This window comes from Protopterus annectens, chromosome 4.part0, assembly GCF_019279795.1.
Source record: "Protopterus annectens isolate FY-2018-M chromosome 4.part0, PAN1.0, whole genome shotgun sequence".
NCBI classification, from domain to species: domain Eukaryota; kingdom Metazoa; phylum Chordata; order Ceratodontiformes; family Protopteridae; genus Protopterus; species Protopterus annectens.
The window spans coordinates 44,472,191-44,494,215 of NC_056733.1; the positions used below are offsets into that span (position 1 = coordinate 44,472,191).

Sequence of the window (22,025 nt, forward strand, 5' to 3'; positions counted from 1 at the left end):
GCCACACCCACCTTCCATTCCCCTTCTTGTAGTTTTGGTGGGATTAAAAGTTGCTTCTTTGTTGTTTATATCTTGGTTAATTCAGGATGCGTTCCCCATTTTTTGTTGAAGGGCAAGAAAGTCCTTAAGATTTTTAGAAACTGTAGCTGTTTATATAGCTCCCTACAACAAGGGCTTAGCCTATAAGCAGCCAGACTGAAAGTGTGGGAGGGGATAAAAGCTTTTGGAAGCTGGCTGGTTGCTGTATCCCTGGCAGGATACAACAGGCTACCTCAGCAGTGAAGAATCCTAACATCCACTATTACAGGTAAGTGCTGTTTACACAACTGTACTTTTGTACTTTTCCTTCACTTAAAAGGCTGTGACATTTATCTATCCTAGTTCAAAAAGCACTGTAGAGTATAACAAATGTAATTTTGCCAAAGGGTGCAACATTTAGTAAATTCCATGTGGTATTAATAATGAATGGTAAGGTTATGCAGAAAGCAGTACTTTCTCATGCATACATAAGGAGAGTTGTAATATAATTAGAAGTACTGATGTACTGCTGTAGACAGTCTTACCATCTGTGCTGATTTCAGCATACCTAATTTGTGAAAGGCTGGGGGACACGCAGCACACCTTAGTTATACTTCTGTGACTTGAATATGTCGAACACTCCGCCTTGAGCAATTCTGGAATCCAATACAGTCTTACTGTGTATACCTTTCACCAAATGAAGAGTTGTTATGCTTCTAGCAAAACATTGTTTTTCAGTTGTATTGTCATTCCATAAAATCTCCTGGCAGAGTAGTTACCTGTTTAACGTGCTGAGATATAAATGAAAGTGTAATGAACTGGGTACTGTGTTAAGTGTAACTTCGTAATGGTAAGCAGAACTTGTGAAAACCAAAATGACATGGTAAGTATTCTGTCAGTACAACAGGCATCCACAGATCTTGTGTATTCATGAATCCCAAGTCAAAAGCTGGAAGAGACTGTATAATAAATGTTACTCTGAAACAGTGGCTGGGCTTCCATATCCTGCTGTTATCAGATAATGGAAAATAACTTTGTTTACATGTTTTTGCTGCCAGATGATCAGCATAGTCATTCTGACTAGCTGTCAGGTGAACTGACTGGCTAGGTGTGTACTGCAAATATTGCAAAATCAATTTCATAACTATGTTTTTATGTATTTAATAATTAATTAGGTGAGTTATCTTAAAAACTTTCTTACAGTACCATACTAGAGGCCAGATAAATATCAAAATGCTAAGCAGTAATGTGGCAACACAACTCAGAAATCTGTTGTACAGAAAGGAGATTATGGGCACACCAAACAGTAGGCTTGTAACAAAACAAGTGATTATACAGGTAATAGTTCAGAGATATCTCTAGAAAATCAAAAGTTGCATATGTATCTTAAGATTATTTTATTACTAGGATGGGAGCATTGTTGTGCACATACATATTCACATCTACTATTCCCTTGTAGGTGTGCAGATAATTTGCACCTGACAAGTCTGAAGATGAGCTGCATATCTACCATTTTTGGTGAAATGGCATTGTGTCAGGGGACAAAAAAAACAGAAGGCTGTTTCTCCAGTTTCTTTTTTAAGGGTGGATAGTAGTGATTAAATATTGATTAGGAAAGCAAACTGCATGCAAAGTGCTGTTATTAACTAACCACTGTATTTACAAGGAACGTAATTTCAAATGTAGGAACTTTAAGACATTTCTTTGACATCATTCCCACTCTTTCAGGTGTGATACAAGTGATAATTTCCTTTAGGATAACTTCAGTGAAACTGTAGATGTTATTTTGCAACTCATAGAAATGAGAGACATTTTTAAGATTAAATAAATAAATGAAGCCACGGAGGTAGAATAAATGAATGAAAGCAAATGCTCCAAATAGCGTACACAAGATTTATTTGCCCGCTTTCGTAAAACACTTCATCAGAATAAAATGCAAGAGTAAAACACACATTATATACGCCCATTAATTAAATAATTAACTAATCAAACATCAATAATGACACAATAAAAAATGAATTAATCAAAAAATGATGCGACTCTGCTTATCAGTGATGTATAAATTACGATGTTTCAAAAAACATTTTAAATTAATACATTCATTCAACCCTGGCGGTCTGTCTGATTTCAATTTAATTTGCCAGATAGCTTCCCTTTGTTCAAGATAACATTTAAAATCCCCTCCCCTAGGATCAACTGGACAAACTTCCAACACAGTAAACAAGAATTTTTTGAAAAATAAACAACTAGTTGAATGCTTGTACAGAGCATTGGTACAGTCTCTAGACTTAATAGCGTAGATATGTTCCTTAATACGCATACTAAGTTTTCTGGTAGTCATTCCTACATAAAATGCAGGACATCCAGAACAAAAAGAAATGTAAACAACATTACTGGTGTTACAATTAACTGAACCAGGTACCTCAAGAGTGTAATCAATAGTACAAACAGCAATATAATCTTTTAATCCTACATTACATCATACTTTAAAAGTTTTTCAGGAACAATGTATTCAGGATGTTAATGATCATTTATCTTTTAAACATGTTAACATTCATCACAACATGACCATCCAAGAGAAATCTGCCTTGTTTAATTTGCAAAAATTAACTAGTCAACTTAGGTTTATGAAGAGTGACAAGGGGGCTAACATTGTTATTATGAGTCAAGAAAAATATCAAACTTCTATGCTGAAATTGTTAGATAACCCTTTAGAATATGAGCATGTTTCCTTACATTTCATACATCGACAGTTTAGAATGATACATTCTTACTTATATGACTGTCTTATGTCTGGGGACATTACTATTGAATTATATGATTTTTGTGTCGTAACGGAGCCCAAGATTGGTGTGATTTTTGGAATACCGAAAACACACAAAAATGTTCTTGAGCCACCTTTTAGGCCTATTGTTTCTTCCCCCCATTCCATCACTGAAGGGGTTGCCTTGGTCATTGATTCTATGTTGGGATCTTTACTTACGGATCAGCAATCCTATATCAGAGATTCCTGGCATTTTTTGAGTAAATTACGAATTTTTTCTGATACTTTTTCTTTTGATGTTAACAAACACATTATTTTCACTATTGATGTTGTGTCTCTTTATACCTGCATCCCCCATGATGATGGGGTGGAAGCAGTTCGAAGTTATTTGTGTGAAAAACAATGTTTTTCTACTACCACTATCAACACCATTTGTATGTTCATTGAATTAGTATTACACAACAATTTCTTTTTGTTTGGACAAAAATATTACAAACAAAAAAGAGGGGTGGCCATGGGCTCCCCAGCTGCACCGGCTTATGCCAATATAGTCATGGCATGGCGGGAGCTTGAGGCCATGCCATTATTACAACAAAAATTTCAGGTAGAATTTTTCTGCAGGTTTATCGATGACTTGGTATTTATTATTGAAGGGGGACCTGACACCGTTGATAGGTTTATCTTTGAAGTGAATTCACTTCCGGGTTTTTTGAAATTTACCAAAGGTGATGTTGGCTTAGCCATCAATTTTTTGGACATTCACTTTTGGTGGGATCCCATTATTTGTCAATTTCAAAGTAAAATTCACCGTAAAGAAACCTTTACCAATGGTTATCTGCATTTCTCTAGCGGGCACCCCAGGCACATGATCAAGAACATTCCTAAGGGGCAACTTATCCGGGCATGCCGTATGACTACTAGAGACTGTGATTTAACTAGTGAATTTAATTTTATCATTGAGCTGTTTTCTAAGAGAGGATATGACATAATTTTTTTAGAGAAAATAGCTAAGGAAGTTTATGATAGGCGTTTCACTGATTTTGCTGCAATTCTGGCTACTTCATCTAGTGGCAATTTTGGACCCATTCCTCAGAAATCTGATTTTTTGGATGGTTCTAATTTAATTTGTTCTTTTGAGATGAGTAGTGATAGTTTTCATTTTATGTCTATTTTGGAAAACAATTGGAAGGTCATTAAGGGTAATTCTGACATTTACAAAGTTTTAGGTGATAAACCTAAATTTGTGTTTCGTAATGAATTTAATGTCAAAAAGATTTTGGAAAATAACAAACATACAGTCAGTGGTCCTGTGTCTAACAAAAAGGGCATGCGCTGTTGTCATCAGTGCACTATTTGTAGATTCATTTCTGTTAGTCCTTATATTGCTGTTTGTACTATTGATTACACTCTTGAGGTACCTGGTTCAGTTAATTGTAACACCAGTAATGTTGTTTACATTTCTTTTTGTTCTGGATGTCCTGCATTTTATGTAGGAATGACTACCAGAAAACTTAGTATGTGTATTAAGGAACATATCTATGCTATTAAGTCTAGAGACTATACCAATGCTCTGTACAAGCATTCAACTAGTTGTTTATTTTTCAAAAAATTCTTGTTTACTGTGTTGGAAGTTTGTCCAGTTGATCCTAGGGGAGGGGATTTTAAATGTTATCTTGAACAAAGGGAAGCTATCTGGCAAATTAAATTGAAATCAGACAGACCGCCAGGGTTGAATGAATGTATTAATTTAAAATGTTTTTTGAAACATCGTAATTTATACATCACTGATAAGCAGAGAGTCGCATCATTTTTTAATTAATTCATTTTTTATTGTGTCATTATTGATGTTTGATTAGTTAATTATTTAATTAATGGGCATATATAATGTGTGTTTTACTCTTGCATTTTATTCTGATGAAGTGTTTTACGAAAGCGGGCAAATAAATCTTGTGTACGCTATTTGGAGCATTTGCTTTCATTCATTTATTCTACCTCCGTGGCTTCATTTATTTATTGGATTTTTAAGATTAAGCTGGCTCAAGAAATCTGTACTGTAGCACAGCGGTCTCCAACCTTTTTTTGCACCAAGGACCAGTTTCATGTAAGACAATTTTCCACAGACCACCCATCGCGCGTGCATAAAAATAAAGCATAATAAAGTGCAACTCACCATAATGCAGAAACAGTGGGACCCTTGAGCCTGTTTCCCTGCAACAAGACGGTCCCATCTAGGGGTGATGGGAGACAATGACACCCAAAATGTGTTCCTATTTCATTTTGGTTGCTGTCATTCAGAAAAATTTGCTTCACAAAGATAGGATGTTGGAAATGGAAGCAGGGTTTTCAGTGCTTATTCTAGCAACTTTCTAAGTTTATAAAAGCAATATTTAAATCTGTCCCTATTATTTGTGGCTCTATCCAGATTTATTCTGTGAGAGGTTGAGACGTATGGATGGTCAAGAGGTACGCATACCTAATGGAAACCTTTTTCTGAATCTAGCAACTTTTTAAGTTTATAAGAGCAATATTTAAAATCTGTCCCTATTATCTGTGGCTTTGTCCAGGTTTATTGTGTGAGAGGTTGAGAGGTATAGTCAAGAGGTACATAAACCTCTTAACTGATACTGCTGCTGCCAGGGATTGGATTGCTTTCACTCTTCACTCTCTCTCTGTCTGTCACACACACACACACACACACACACACACACACACACACACACACACACACACACACACACACACACAGACACACACACACACACACACACATACACACACACACACACACACACTTTTTTTCCTTTTCACTTATCTTTATTTTACACTCACTAAACAGCAAAAGCGCTGCTTAGTGAGTGTAAAATAACGGCTTGATCAATCTCACTCTTCACTGTCTCATAGAGACATACACAGTATCTTCTACTTTCAAACACAAATACATTCTGCATTCATACGCACATTCACTCACACACGCAGACAGAAACATAAGCACTCTCACACACGCAGACAGAAACATAAGCACACTCACACACGCAGACAGAAACATAAGCACACTCACACACGCAGACAGAAACATAAGCACACTCACACACGCAGACAGAAACATAAACACACTCACACACGCAGACAGAAACATAAGCACACTCACACACGCAGACAGAAACATAAACACACTCACACGCAGACAGAAACATAAACACACTCACACACGCAGACAGAAACATAAGCACACTCACACACGCAGACAGAAACATAAGCACACTCACACACGCAGACAGAAACATAAGCACACTCACACATGCAGACAGAAACATAAGCACACTCACACATGCAGACAGAAACAAACACACTCAAACACATACATATGCACATTCACTCACACACGCAGACAGAAACATAAGCACACTCACACATGCAGACAGAAACATAAACACACTCAAACACATACATACGCACATTCACTCACACACGCAGACAGAAACATAAGCACACTCACACATGCAGACAGAAACATAAACACATACATACGCACATTCACTTTTTTGTTTCACTCCCTGCCTAAAACTTTCTGTGTGGCCTGGTACCAAATCACCCATGGCCCGATGGTTGGGGACCGCTGCTGTAACAGATTAGTGAGGATGTTTTTGTCCATTGCTTTCCTCATCTTTGGACCAAAGCATTTCAGTAATTTTGTAGTCATTTTTTTTGTGTTAACATACAGCTAGGGTATTCTGATGACTTAATGTAAGGTTATGTCAAATCAAATTCCGTGATCCTTCAAGACTGGTACATTTTATACTGGCATGTCTTTTTATGTTTGTGGACAGGGTCCCCAAAAGCAATTCTTTAGACTAGTAGAAGCATAGATTTTTTTTTTTTGAGAAGCTGACATTATTTATTTATTTATTTTTATTTCACCAGCTGCAGAGAGAAACATAAATGCTGTATATCCTTGCTCATTTCCTAGTGGTGGATATGGACTATTGCAAAGTTAATATTGATAACTTGGTCCACAGGCTAATGGTAGGCAGCCAGTGTTCAGACCTTCATGAGCCTAGTCAAGCTTCCTGCTGCCTGAAATATTACTAGGAGACATGATAAAGTAGGAGACAGTGTGCAGCTACCCATCCATTTTTTGAGATATACCTTGAAAGTGATAAAGGTACTAGTCTATTTGACATGCAGTGGAAGTTTACACCAGAGGCAGGAAATGCATTGGGATATAAATCTCTTATGCCACCATGTCCTATTAATGTGTTGTTAAGCATTCAGGTGTTTTGTGCAAATGTTTGTTGAGCCATTTTATCTACAAAAGTATAGGAAGTCTAGGAGGAAAGAGTATTTCATGCAAAAAAGGCAAGACACATCACCACTAAGGAATCTGTAATAGACTAAGTACAGAGAGATGTCTGTCTCTCTGTCTGTCAGGGTAATTAAGGTTCTTCAGTCCAGTGATCTTTTTACTTAAGACTCTGAGCTCTATCGATGAAATGAAGCACTTAGGAGTATGGATTTAAAAAGATTCAGGTGTAGCAGCCAAGGATATGAGGGAATTATGGATATGGATAACAAGGTACAAGCATTTAAAATGTTTTTAGTTCCTTTAGTTTTATAAACAGGTAGGCATATTTTTATCAACCAGAGGAGAAATTGGGGATAGCTATTAATAAAGAGCTGAAGGATTATATCTGGGAGGGGAAGACTGCAAGAGTCAGGTAGGATAAGCTGATTCTTCCAATAAAAAAGGCAGTCTGGGATTACCTGATTTGAAGGGGTATTTCAGAGCTACAAAGTTAAGGCTCTTATACATAGCACAAGCAGAAATTTATAATTCAAAGTGGAAAGGGATTATGATGAAATGGGGGGAAGCTCAAGAAACAAGGAGAGACTGGAATTATGGATGTAGATCTTTAAGAAGAATAACACTAACCGTACAGAATACTATATTCATAAAGTAACAAAAATTATTCTAAAAACTAAGCCAACAAAGAAATAGAAAAAGGAGATTCTGCTGATAGGGGTGACTATAATTAGGGATAAAAATCACAGGTAAGAAGGGGCTGGAATTTATTGAAGAAAACTGGCATTGTGTCACGGGACATAAAAAACAGAAGGCTGTTTCTCCAGTTTCTTTTTTAAGGGTGGATAGTAGTGATTAAATATTTATTAGGAAAGCAAACTGCATGCAAAGTGCTGTTATTAACTAACCACTGTATTTACAAGGAACATAATTTCAAATGTAGGAACTTTAAGACATTTCTTTGACATCATTCCCACTCTTTCAGGTGTGATACAAGTGATAATTTCCTTTAGGATAACTTCAGTGAAACTGTAGATGTTATTTTGCAACTCAGAAATGAGAGACATTTTTAAGATTAAGCTGGCTCAAGAAATCTGTACTGTAGCACAGCGGTCTCCAACCTTTTTATGCACCAAGGACCAGTTTCATGTAAGACAATTTTCCACAGACCAGCCATCGCGCGTGCCTAAAAATAAAGCATAATAAAGTGCATCTCACTATAATGCAGAAACAATGGGACCCTTGAGCCTGTTTCCCTGCAACAAGACGGTCCCATCTAGGGGTGATGGGAGACAATGACACCCAAAATGTGTTCCTATTTCATTTTGGTTGCTGTCATTCAGAAAACTTTGCTTCACAAAGATAGGATGTTGGAAATGGAAGCAGGGTTTTCAGTGCTTATTCTAGCAACTTTCTAAGTTTATAAAAGCAATATTTAAATCTGTCCCTATTATTTGTGGCTCTATCCAGATTTATTCTGTGAGAGGTTGAGACGTATGGATGGTCAAGAGGTATGCATACCTAATGGAAACCTTTTTCTGAATCTAGCAGCTTTTTAAGTTTATAAGAGCAATATTTAAAATCTGTCCCTATTATCTGTGGCTTTGTCCAGGTTTATTGTGAGAGGTTGAGAGGTATGGTCAAGAGGTACATAAACCTCTTAACTGATACTGCTGCTGCTGCCAGGGATTGCTTTCACTCTTCACTCTCTCTCTCTGTCTGTCTCGCGCATGCGCACACACACGCACACACACACACACACACACACACACACACACACACACACACACACACTTTTTTTCCTTTTCACTTATCTTTATTTTACACTCACTAAACAGCAAAAGCGCTGCTTAGTGAGTGTAAAATAACGGCTTGATCAGTCTCACTCTTCACTGTCTCATAGAGACATACACAGTATCTTCTACTTTCACACACAAATACATTCTGCATTCATACGCACATTCACTCACACACGCAGACAGAAACATAAGCACATACACATGCAGACAGAAACATGAACACACTCACACATGCAGACAGAAACATACACACACTCAAACACATACATACGCACATTCACTCACACGCAGACAGAAACATAAGCACACTCACACATGCAGACAGAAACATAAACACACTCAAACACATACATACGCACATTCACTCACACACGCAGACAGAAACATAAGCACACTCACACATGCAGACAGAAACATAAACACACTCAAACACATACATACGCACATTCACTCACACACGCAGACAGAAACATAAGCACACTCACACATGTAGACAGAAACATAAACACACTCAAACACATACATACGCACATTCACTCACACACGCAGACAGAAACATAAGCACACTCACACATGCAGACAGAAACATAAACACACTCAAACACATACATACGCCCATTCACTCACACACGCAGACAGAAACATAAGCACACTCACACATAAATAAAAATAAAATAAAATCAAATAAAAGCAGTTCCTAATTACTGTGGAGCATACCTCCCAAATTCTTAGCACAAGAAATCTCAACAAAGCCAAAAATAACAGAGACAAACACCCCAAAATAGGGACAGATTTTGAATACTGCTCTTATAAAGTTAAAAAGTTGCTTAAATAAAAGATGTGTTAGCATGCATTTTCTGAAGGATATAAAGTTTGAAACTCAAATGTTGTCTGTCATTATTTATTGACTTCAATCCTCAATGATTTGCCAGAAAACCACAAATTTTATGAAGAACAGACCAAAAATATGAGGCAAAAGTCTGGACAGTTGAGAGCTATGATGTGGAGTCACGACAGTCAAAGGATGAGGGATTCTCAACTTAGATCTCTGATGATATTGTATGTTTGGAGAGGTGTGTCATCATGTGATAGAATATGGAGATGTGTTTTTTTTAAACACACTGAACTATACTGCAATTTTTTGCATTTAGTTTGAGACCATTGTCATTGCACCATTTTTTGACAATTTAACCCTTAATGGAGCAATTGCATATCAGTGGATGAACAAATAATGACACTCAGAGCAGTCATCTGCAAACACATTTTTTTCTTTTAGTTATTGATAAAGTAAGTTTATTAAGAAGAAAGAAGAAACTTATTTGGAAAACACTATCTAACAGATTGCACTTGTTTGTCTGAAAGGTTTTACAGAATATCAAATTTTTAAAAATAAGTAAATACAAATAAATCTTTCACAGTGTACTATATATAATAACCTTAGTTATTCGTGACTAAAATGTCCCTTCCATCTGCAGTGTCTAAGGCATCTGTTTCAGCATGTTTTTCTTGTATTTTGACATTTTAAGGTTTTAAAAGATTTCATCTTAAAGCTTATACAATAACAAACTCAACTGCATTGATATTTGACCTTTGTCTACTGCAGGTGAATAGATATTAACTGTTGTTTTTATGATATTAATTTACATATATATAATTTTCACATTTTTCTAAATATCTCAACAACCAGGTAAACCAGACAGAACTTCTTAGCCTCAAATGAAAGCTCTCAGCTAGATGAATAAAATGCCACTGACAGTATGTGTGTATCTTGAGTGGTTACTGAGATAGTGTAAGTTGTTTTCAAAATATTACAAATGTAATATGTTTACTGTGACTTATAAAATTTGGTTTAAGACCTACAACCAAAAGAATACTACCACTATAAAAATAGGTTGTGCTGAAGAGTTTGCCATTTATACTTCTTTCATAATCCCTATGGTTTCAAAGATATGAACATTTGTTTGAAATGTAAGGACATAATTTGATTCTGTCAAAAAGCTTAGGCTCCGCACATTGGAAGTTACAGTGCAAACTTCCTGAGCTTCATTGCAGTGAATGAAGGCTTTCCATCTAGAGTGATGGTTTGGGTCCAGTATTTATTGTGACATTTTAAGCCTAACTGCCTTGCAGTATGTCTCAAAGTCAAGGACAACAAATCTTCCTGTTTCTGTTGGCAAAGTTCTAATGCTCCATGCCACCCAAGGTTTTTCTTCCAGCCATATAAATTGTATATTGATTTTTCTCAGTTTGCTAATGGAGGGAGAGAGAAACCCAGAGGCATGTAAAATACTAGTGGAAGAACAAACCACTGGACTGACTGAATTCTCTGTGTCATCTAGCCAAATATTCTTCCACTTCTCATTTAGTTCTTTTATTTTATTTAAACACTCCCTTGTGTGAATGACTTTTCAGTTGTGTCTGTTAACTTTAGTCCAATGTAAACTACATGATAGAAGTCACTCAGAAGTGGATGCTCTTCACACAACCTGTCACTGGGTGAATAATTAACCTTTTTGATTTCATTTTTTGTGTGCATCTTATATCCAGCAATTCTAGCATTTTGACAAAGTTCCTGAAATATTGCATGCAAATCCCTTTCAGGATATGTCAGATATGGAAGCAAGTAATTTGAGTATTATGCCTGCTTGTGAGTAAATGCATGCAGCTCATAACCACTTGTATCTGCTTCAACCTGCATGCTAAGGGTTCTGAATAAATACTGACTATAAGACGAGAAAGAGAAAAAGCCTGCCTAGTACCTCTTAACTGAAAACTTTTGGAAAGTCTGTGGGTGGTATTTATGGCCCCACAATTCACAAATGCATAAGGCAAATGTGCGTTTAGTGTTGCAATGCCTGTATGTAAAGAAGCTAAGTATGAACTAGCAGCAATGCTTTTAGAGATTCTCAGACTTGCAATGGAACCCCAGTACTGACTCACATATCTGAAGTATGTAAACTGATCTGAGAAGAGTGAAAGTATGTGTGGAAATGTCCCAAATGTTATTCATATATGTGTAAATTTGCAATCATCATCATCATCAATCCCATTTTATCCACTACATGAAGTTGGGGGTGTTGCATCAACTGTCACCATCTCTCGCAATTCAGTGTCACTCCTGTTTTATTTGGCAGTCATGCTTGACTGTCACAGGTCTTCTCTCACACATTCCATCCGTCTCTTTGCTGGATGCCCTCATTTCCTCTTGCCCTCTGCCTGTCTGTGCCAAATCATCTTCTTCACCAGAGGGTCTCCTGCTTTCCTGTGCATGCACCTGAACCATTGTAATCTGTTCTACTTGACTTTCCGTGCAATTGAAGCTAGAATGGCTTCTGTACTACATTTGTAACAAGCTGATGCTACAGTTTATACCACACATGGAGTGCAACAGCACTCAGATTTAACTTGGGGGAGAGGATTTTTTTCTGTTTAATCTGTAGCAAAGTGCTCGTTACATTTGTACCAAGCCGATGCTACAGTTTGCACAATGCATGGGGAGCTACAGCACTCAAATTTAACTTAAAAAAGAAACATAACAAAAAAACTCTTTTTTTTCCCATTTTAAACTGTAGAAAACAGCTTGCTACATTTAAACCATGCACAGATCGCTAAATCACTCAGCTTTGACCACAGGTGGAATACTGGCATTAAAATCTGGTATGCACTATTACTAAAGAGGGATCTAGATTACCCAATTGCACCCTCAAAAACTTTGCTCCTGGACAGCTGACCCCCTCCCCCCCAAGCCTCCCCTTCACTCCAACCTTGCTACTGTCGGGACCAAATTGCAGGAAGTCTTACTGCAATTGAAGGAATAAACAACTAAAAAAATTACTTGGCATTTTCTTTCCCCCACTCTTTCAATACTGGCTCATAGGCCTATTTTACACTGTGCACAGTATTACAGATAACGAAGTGACCATATGTAACACAGAGAAAATAGAAATGGAAAGAATCATTACAACAATGAAACAGGGAATGAACAAAACTGTTGAGCATATCTAATGTATTTTTTGTTTGTTTGTATTGTTAATGGTCAATTCCTCAAATGGAGGGCCTTTAAAGAATTGATTATATTCACAAAAAGTAGGTGTATACAATTACTTCTGAAGTTATATTTATGGGGAAAAGTTTTTGTGGCATTAGGAAGCAAGGCACATGAGAGAGAGAGAGAGTTTCAATGCTGTGGAGAATCATATCCTCATGGATACCCTTAGAAAATATGGAACATGTATTTTTGGAAAAGGAAGTCCAAAGCATGCTGAGCAAGCAAAGGTGTGAATTCAAGTTGTGGCTGACAGAAATGGTAAAAGGGCAAAGAACCATACCTGGTAGGAAAAGAGCTAATTACATGGTAGGTTCAGCAGAATGTAGTTACCCATAGCAACATCAGTGGTGGGCCTTCCACTGTCCAACTTTTAACACCTAATGAGGAGTATTTGCTCTCTATAAAGTTTGATGACTGATGTAGAGGAGAGTGCTGGGTTCATTTGATGTGGCATGGACACCCAGTACCTTTGGATAACTCCAACATCCACATACAGACAGTACAGAATATTCAGTGTTTTGCTGGTATTGGTAATTTCAGGCTAGGTTTTGTCATATGGTAACTGTGTACATAAAACTGTGAAATATTTTCTTATCACATACCCCATCAACATCAGCTGTAGCACCACCACTGCAAATAACATCTGTAATGTGTAGCCACCCCAAATGTATTACAGAAGGGTATACCTGTCAAAGATCACATTAACCATATCATTATGTGTGTCCTACCAGGGTCAGGAGCAGAAACAACGGCATGCTGTGCTGTGCCACAGCCTGCTGCTGTAGACAGCAGAATGGCTGTCTCAGATGCTATTACTCTCATACTTATGAGACAATCTCATGACAGTGACACAAAGTCACAAAGTGTACTGTTAGGGCCCCTTACCACACAACAGGTGGATAACTCCATAGTCAGTGACACAGGCTCACACACACAGATTAAAAAGGAAAGGGCATTATAACAACACACAGGCCCAAAGTTGTCACACCAGAGCTCAACACCTGTTTTGTGTGCACAGCTAGAACCACTCAATGAAGAAACAGCCCTTGCTGAGGTGCCATTACCAGGTAAAAACATCTATTACAGCTAGGTTCAGAGAAACACAAGGTTTTGCCTGCTAACCATCAAATCTAGCATAACATAGTTCAGACCCAGGCTGTTACCACTGAGAGCCAGGTAGAGATAGTTATTTGCACTTACCAACTAGGTGTCCATGATGAATCCTGCAATGCAGGAAGTGGCGGTGTAGCAAACTTGTGTGTCAAATGTATGAATCATGGACACTGACGGCATGCAGGGCCAATGTGTTTGTGACGCACCTGTATGCATGTATGAAAAAGTAACTGGCAGTTGATGGAATGGTAGCCCTACTTGCTGAGGTACCACTCCCTGCCATGGTCCAGATGGGGCCCTTATAGTTACATGAGTGTAATATATCACACCATTAACCTCAGTAAAGCATGCCCTTCTGTAAAAGGTATGCATGGTGCTGGTTCAGTCCACTGGTGACCCAGACAAATATATATGGTCACCCACATGTGCCAAAAGTATATCGAGGAACTGCCGCAGTGTTCTCAGGACAGAAGCCTGTGAGATATCTGTGTCTCAAGTCTGTTTCTGAAAGGTTTCCACTGCAAGTACAGTGTGGGTTTTCCATAACTTGATATCCACAAGGATAGGAAGGCCACATTTCCTGTTTGTGTACCATACAAGCTTACCAAAACCTTTATTATATTCCTGTCTGCTCTAAATCTATGCAGTAACTCCTATTCAGCAAAGTTCAGGAGAGTTATTTTATTCCTATACTTCCTTCTTCAGGGAAGGGGAGTGCCATTCAGTGCACCAAAATAGTAACACTTGCAGGAAAATTGAGCACCTGTGATGATTGCAAAGTGACTGGAAAAGTAGCAAATTCACTTTTTATAATCCATCTGCACATGGCACCAATGTGCATCAAAATGTAACTATGAATCACAAAAGGCACAAAGAGAGCTTAACTTACATTGATAGTGCACAGCTTTTTAATACATTTCTCATTTGCATAAGACTTTCCAAATCAGTTTCAAACTGCTACTCTTAAGCACAGCTTATGCCTCTGAATTTTGTCTTGCTTCTTACTTGCACTTACATGCAACCAGAGTCCATATCCATTGCACTTAAATGAAAGGACTATGAATACCACCCTATTTCCTAAATTTTCTTACACCCATCCACTTCCCAGAAAAGCCCCTTATTCTTAAGACTTGAAATAAATACTGCCAACCAATCTGTTAAATACAGTACATGGGAAGAGGCCAAGAATTTATTTGGACTGCAGGCTAGAGATTGCCTTTCCTGTCAAGGATTGATATCAGAGTATAGGCAAAGAGAAAGAAATAGGGAGATCCTAAGTGAAAGACTAGCACTGGAAAAGCTTTTAGCAGAATCTAGAAGAGAAGCTGCTGTTAAAAAAGGGATAACTAGTAGAGCATGTAAAATATTGCATGATAACTATAAGAATCAGTCGGAGATTTGTAAGGTTTGGGAAGAAAGACTGGATCAGCAATTCACAAAGACACAATGGGGGGTTATATGTACGACTCCCAAATATGCAACAAAGTCTAGAAGATTTAGGATATTTGCTTGGAAGTGTTTACATAGATATGTTATACCCTAAGTAGACTCCAAAGAATATGTTCTCAGGTAGATATAAAATGGAGGCATGATGAGGAAAAAAGAGGTAATTGGGAACATATTTTTTGGGACTGTAATAAGGTGGCAGACTTACATGCTACAGAATAGGAATTCCTAGACATATTAAGGCCTTGCTGAATCTAATTATGGAGACTTCCAAAAAAGCAATTACTAGAAAACGGAAATCAAAGTCTAAACCAACTGTACTAGAAGTAGTAAATATAGTAACAGAGATAAAACAACTGGAAATAGGATCTTTACAAAAGTGTAGGAGCAAATTGCATATTAAAAATGGGATCTGTGGGTACAATTCATGCAGAATAATGTTTTGGAGGAAGAGGAATGAGGTTTAAAAGAAGGCAGGATTTGAATGAGCTATGTAATGTTTCACTAATAATGACTGGATAGATTATAAGTGATGTATAATGTTTGCAACTAAAATTATGTCAGTATAGTTTGTGATGTATAATGTTTGCAACTAAAAATATGTCAATATAGTTTGTTTTCATTTATATAAATGTATGATTGTCTGTGTTATAAGTGATAATTTAATAAAGATGTTTCCTGTTTAAAACATCCTGTTAAATGCCTTTTCTCCATACAAACTTGAATCGAGTTTGTTGGCATATTCTCTTGACATACTTGTTTTCAATACGTTATCTACCTAGTACAAACTCTGTCTGTTCCATATCATTCAATGAGAATGATTCACACTAATATTCTGGCAAACAATGCAGCAAATAACTTACAAATGTACTTAAGTATCATTATTGGTCTATATAAAGCAACTTGTGAAGGATCCTTGCCTGTTTATGAATAATCATTATGAGCTTGTTTCCACATATTTAGGGTCTCTGCATTTACCAGCATGTGATTAATTAGTTTAGTAGATCCTTTTAATACAGTTGTCATTACATTTTACATATATTTCTAATGGTAAACTAACCATCTCTGATGTTACATCCCTATTTTGATTCCTTAATATTGTTCCCACCTTATCCTGTGTAACTTCATATCAATAGTTTCCCTGGTCCAGGTCCAAAGTTTTTAATGTGAGCTTGCTAAGATTTAATTTGTCTTTCTGTGCCAATCTGCCTATGCTTCATATAATTGTTCATAAAAAGGAACAAATCTACCCAATATATCTCTATGTTTCTCAGAAGTACTTCCTGTCCTTTAATTTATTATACTGTATATTGATCTCTTCAATTTCAGTTGTGTTAGAGCTAAATTGTTTTGTCATTTTTTTTTTTTTTTTTCTTTTGAGCTTTAACTTTTATTTTTATATCTTTATTCATTTTGATTTCATTTTTTTTTTCAATTTTTCAGTTATTCTGCTTTGTCATGTTCCTTCAGTAGTTATGTACATAACCTGGCCACTTTTGAATTTCTAGTTGTCTTTTCTTAGTCTTATTTTTTAGGAAAAATTATTTAAGGCTTTTTATACTCCTATTTACTTTTTTATATATAACCCCCATTTACTGGACTGGTGTGTGGGAACTACTAGATGAATGAACTCAGCTTTAAATTTAAATTGTTTCCCCTTTAATTTCAAATGAACTCTCAATTTCTCTTGAACCTTTTGAACCTGACCTTATTGACACATCAAAAGAAGAGTTGTCTGAAGCATGCAAATGTATAAGGCTCATAATGAATCTATATGCCTTTCTACATCTGCCTTTGTGTCCATGGTGTGTCTTATTTGTACCTGCTTAAAAGTATGCTTATGAAAAATTTGGGCCTAAATGTCACTCATACTAAATGCCATAACTACAGTGTAGATACTTACATTAAATAAATGTACAATGTAATAAACTGTACAAACAGTAAAGCTCTGTAAAAAAAATTAAAAATATGTCCATCAACCTGTCTCCCTGCTATTCTGGCTATAGTTTGTTCTAATTGTTTTCAATCATATATTTTCAATCATATATAACACTCTTCATAATTTACTTCTACACATATTTATCATTTTTTTCTATTAACTTTTCACTATTTCCATTATCTATTTCCATTATCATTTTTTTTTTCTTCCAGTTCCAGAGCTAGTTGACTAACACATTATGTTTATAGCAGCATACATTAGATACTATTTTTTTGATGAAACACTTTCTAATTGCACAAATTCTCTTATTTTTCAGATAACAATGTTTTTCAGATTTTTGTACTGAAGTAAACAGACAATTTCTTCATTTTTATGTTGCCACAATTTTGTATTATTTAATTCATGTCATGATTTACATCTTCAGATATCATATTTCATCGAAACTTTTGGTGTGTATCTTCTTTTCAGGAATCACTAACTTTTTTATCTAAATTTTTGACCATCCAGCCATGATTCATTTTATAACCTTTTATGGTAAGTTTGTTGCTTCATTTATAATATATATTTTATTCCACTTTATTTTACTAATACATTTAAAATTCGTTGCCAAAATATTTTTTTAACCTTTATGTACAGACCTGCAAATATTGCAATATATTTATTTACATTTAACAATCAGTACAGACAGTTGCAAATGTAATAATTATTTCACATTTTAATAGATTGGATTCCAAGTATGTTGATATTCTATATTTATTTAGAACAGTGTATCTGATATAAGCTTAATAGTAGATTAGAATTCCCTAATGCAGTATGTTTCCATGTAGCTGTTCCCTTACTTTCCCTCACTTGTAAATTACTCACAATGTCTATCCTAACTCCAGCATATCTTACCTTCTGAGTTAAAATCTGGATGCATAAATAGTTCAAACTTTGAAAATTTTCTTGAGTGAAGTATGTTTCCCTCGATCACAACCTGATGGGTTATTCATTTCTGATCCCACTGATGCAAAAAAATCAGACAGTGTCAGTTCTTGGATCCAATCCCTTCCTAGCCACAAACTCCCCTCTTCCTGGCTGGGTTGCCACATCCTCTTTCATCATAAACTCTTCAAAGCACCACTAGCCAAGTGTTTTTGGTATCATTATACTTGCTTTATAATTTTATCTGCAGCTAGTCCTTTTTTTTGCTTTTAAATTTTGAACTTCTTTTAAGATTGTGTTTCTAATATTTGTTTGTGTCTAGTAATTTTGCTTTATTCTTTTCTGTCCAATGACTGCCCTTCTTTCCCACTAATTTTTCCTTCAGAGTCTGACAGATTGTGTTTAGTATTTATGGTTAGAATTTGTTTTTTTAGAATTTTGGTTTTAGAGCTTTTATTTTTAGTATGTGGGTTTTATATTTTTCTGTTTTGGTTTTACCTTGCTCTTATATTTCGTGTTATGTGGAAAAGTTTTCATATAGAATACATAAATTAGAGCTTTGTTTTACAGTGTTTTTCTCTTGTTAGGCATCCTTTAGTGTTGTGTATTACAGCTTTAATTTATTGATGTGTTGTTTGGCACCCTTCCCCTATTGTCAGGTAAGGATTTCTGTGAATGTAGGGATGGTTCCAGTAGGCACAAGTTTCCCCTTCATAGCTTGTAGTCTGCTGACAGGAAAAAAAAGAAATGGACAAGAAAGAGAGAGACAAGAGAGAGAGAGCAAAAAGAAAAAGAGAAACTTAAAGATAGGACTAAAGAAAAAGAAAAACCTATACTAAAAGAGAGAGGCAGGAAGTGTTCCTCTTCTCTTGAGGATTAGCCAGATATGAAGGTCCCAAGGCCATTAATTCTTCTGGATCCCAGTCTGGATTCTGCATCGGTGTCACCATTCTCCTCCTTTGATGGCTCCAGCTTCAGAGTCCTCAGATTCACCAACTCTGAGTATCCTGAGCCCTCACTTAGCTGTGCCTCCAAGTACTAGTCAGCTCCTTTCCCCATTTATTCATATTTCTCTTGGACTGAAGTTTTCCCATTAGCCATCACCTCTTTAGGTCTGGGTTTCTCCTTTTTGTAATCAGGAGATCTCACCACCATTACCTCGACCCACCAAGCCATAATATTTGGCTTCATCTATATCTGCTAAGTCCTCCAGGAGCATTAACGTGTCAGACTTTGAGCAAACTCATATGTACCATTCTGAAGGCTCAGATGAATCTAGGGATCTTTCCCTTGCCCTCAACCTAGAGGGTAGGGGGGAGGTCCCCTCCCTTTAGTTCTGTCACTAGTTTCCCTTCTCCAACCCATTTTTGGCACCAGTGTCTATGGTTCTGACACAGCCCAGTCCTACCCACTTCATTGATGCTGACAGCTGCCCTCAACGATGACCTCTTCCTTGACATTCTCAACTCTGGTTCTGTCAGAGCTGAGTGCTTTCTAGAGCAATGAGATCAGAGACAAGGCCCCAGGGTTGGATTCAGTTCTGAGATTTTTGGGGCTATCAATCCTTGTGGGTGCCTTAGCTCTGTCCTCAATGTCGGAACCAATGGGATTGGTGAATGGAGATGTGATCTCTCCTGGATCTGCAGATCACAGAGGGACCCTTCCCAGCCATCTAGCCTCTGCATCAGAGTTCAATGTCATGAGTAGAATCTTCTCTCATTTAAAGACTGGAAATTCTGTTTCATTATCAGATCAGTCCCAATCCACCCATCCATCTGGGGCCTCTGGTTCACATGTATCATCTTTGGGACAGTCCGCACTTCTAGGATTTGAGCAGCCCCAAATCCAGAGCTCCCCTGTGGCCTCTGTGGCCTCCAGGTGTCCTCCTAGGAGGAGAATGTGAAGAGCAATTGCAAAAGGAAGCACTTGGATTCCCCTGAAGAATCTCTCACTAAGGATTCCATCCTCAGTGAAGGGGAATGGTCCACTAAATCCCCCATGAAGAAGCCTCATTTGGCAGTTTGTTGAAATTGATGAGACAATGAGAGGTATGAAACACCAAAACTTCTTCTCCACAGGAGTCTGTCTTTCTTGAAGCCTTTGGTGTGATCCCTTCCACATCCTGGTTGGTACCACCTCCAGACACTGTCATTGACCTGGCATCCTGGGGCACTTAGAGAGAAAGTGATGCTGTGGAGCCTATCTCCATAAAAAGGACAAGGTGTTGATTAGAATAGGTCCCTTTGGAGAATAGGCTCTGTGGTGGATGCCATTATTGTCTCTGCAGCCACAAAAAAGGAAATCTCTGAGGAGAATTCATCAGTCCACCCACAAATAGAAAGGCACAGGTGCTGGACCAGTTTGGGAAGCACGCATATATACTTCAGCTAAGTTTGCCTTTCATGAGCTAAACTATATGGAACACCTGACTACACTTGAAAAGGACCTGTATACTGAAATGTTTAAGTCAGTGGCTTTGTAACCATCCCTCAAGGATCATAAGACCTTTAGAGACTCAGCTGTGCACTGTGCACTATGTTATCAGTATCTGATATATCCATGAAGCTCTTATCAAATACAGCAGATAGTATGGCATGTGTAGCAAGACACCAACATTGCTATGTGTTGCCATGCCTGGAAACATGTGCAATTCTGAGGACTGTTTTAATGTGTCCTTTCTTAGTGCTTCCTTGGGCCAAGATTAAATACACACTGACTAGGACTGAGCAAGAGGGAATACGTTGTCTGCCATAGGAGTTTGTTTTTGTACCATTCAAAGGACCTTCTCTAGGAACTAAAGGAGAGGAAAATGACTTTTCTTTTGTAAATCTCAACAGCTTCCCCAGGATGTTCCATGTGAAGGTGGTCACTGAAGCAGAGGGTGGAATTTCAACAGACACCACCCCAGGTGTAGGGGTGGTCCACAGAATCAAACTTTATGAGGTCCCTTAACTAGAAAGCTTTTCCAGTGCTCCTGAATGATTGCCCAGCTGCTGCACTCTGGAGGTAGTTGGGGGCACTTGGCTGCCTATCCAAAAGCTTGGGAAGCCATCACTTCTGACACTTGGGTGATGAAAGTAATTTCAAGACGCTATGCCATCAACTTCCAGTTTGCTCCAAATGAGAAATAAAGATCCTTCCTGATGTTCCTCCTTATCAGTGAAGGGAGGCAGCAGTAGAAATCCACAGGCTTTTCATAAAGTGAGTCACCCAAGAGGTTCCACCAGACCAAAGATGATTTGGGTTCTACTTAAGATTATTTTTAGTGCCCCCTTTGTTATTTACATTATATGTAGAACCACTGGCAACGAAAATAAAGGACTCAGAAATTCAAGGATATAATTGGTATGGTAATCAAGAAAAATTGGCTTTATTTGCAGATTATATTATTTTATACTTGATAAAAACCAAAATAGGATATTTCAGTGTTGCGGAACATTCAAAGAGAGTTTCAGGTCTGTTCTGAATACAAAATTAATGAAGATAAAACAAAGGCAATAGCTGTAAACTATGCACCTACACAAGGATTGGTTCAGAATACCCATATTTATGGGACATGATAAAATAAAGTATGTAGGAGTATGAATTAAAAAGGATTTTGTTATGACAGCAAAGGATATGTGGGAAGAGACTAAACAAAAGATAATACTAAAACTGAGAAATTGGTAGCTCTA

General features: G+C 37.2%; 1 protein-coding gene across 1 annotated transcript in view; it reads left to right on the forward strand.

Annotated features, from left to right (window-relative positions):
- Nucleotides 1-288: 288 nt before the first annotated feature.
- Nucleotides 289-22,025, forward strand: part of GAA (alpha glucosidase) — a 475,499-nt gene continuing 453,762 nt past the window's right edge. Inside the window, exon 1 of the mRNA XM_044069630.1 lies at nt 289-307. The gene's annotated coding sequence lies outside the window, so the exon portion shown is untranslated. The remainder of the gene's footprint in view (nt 308-22,025) is intronic.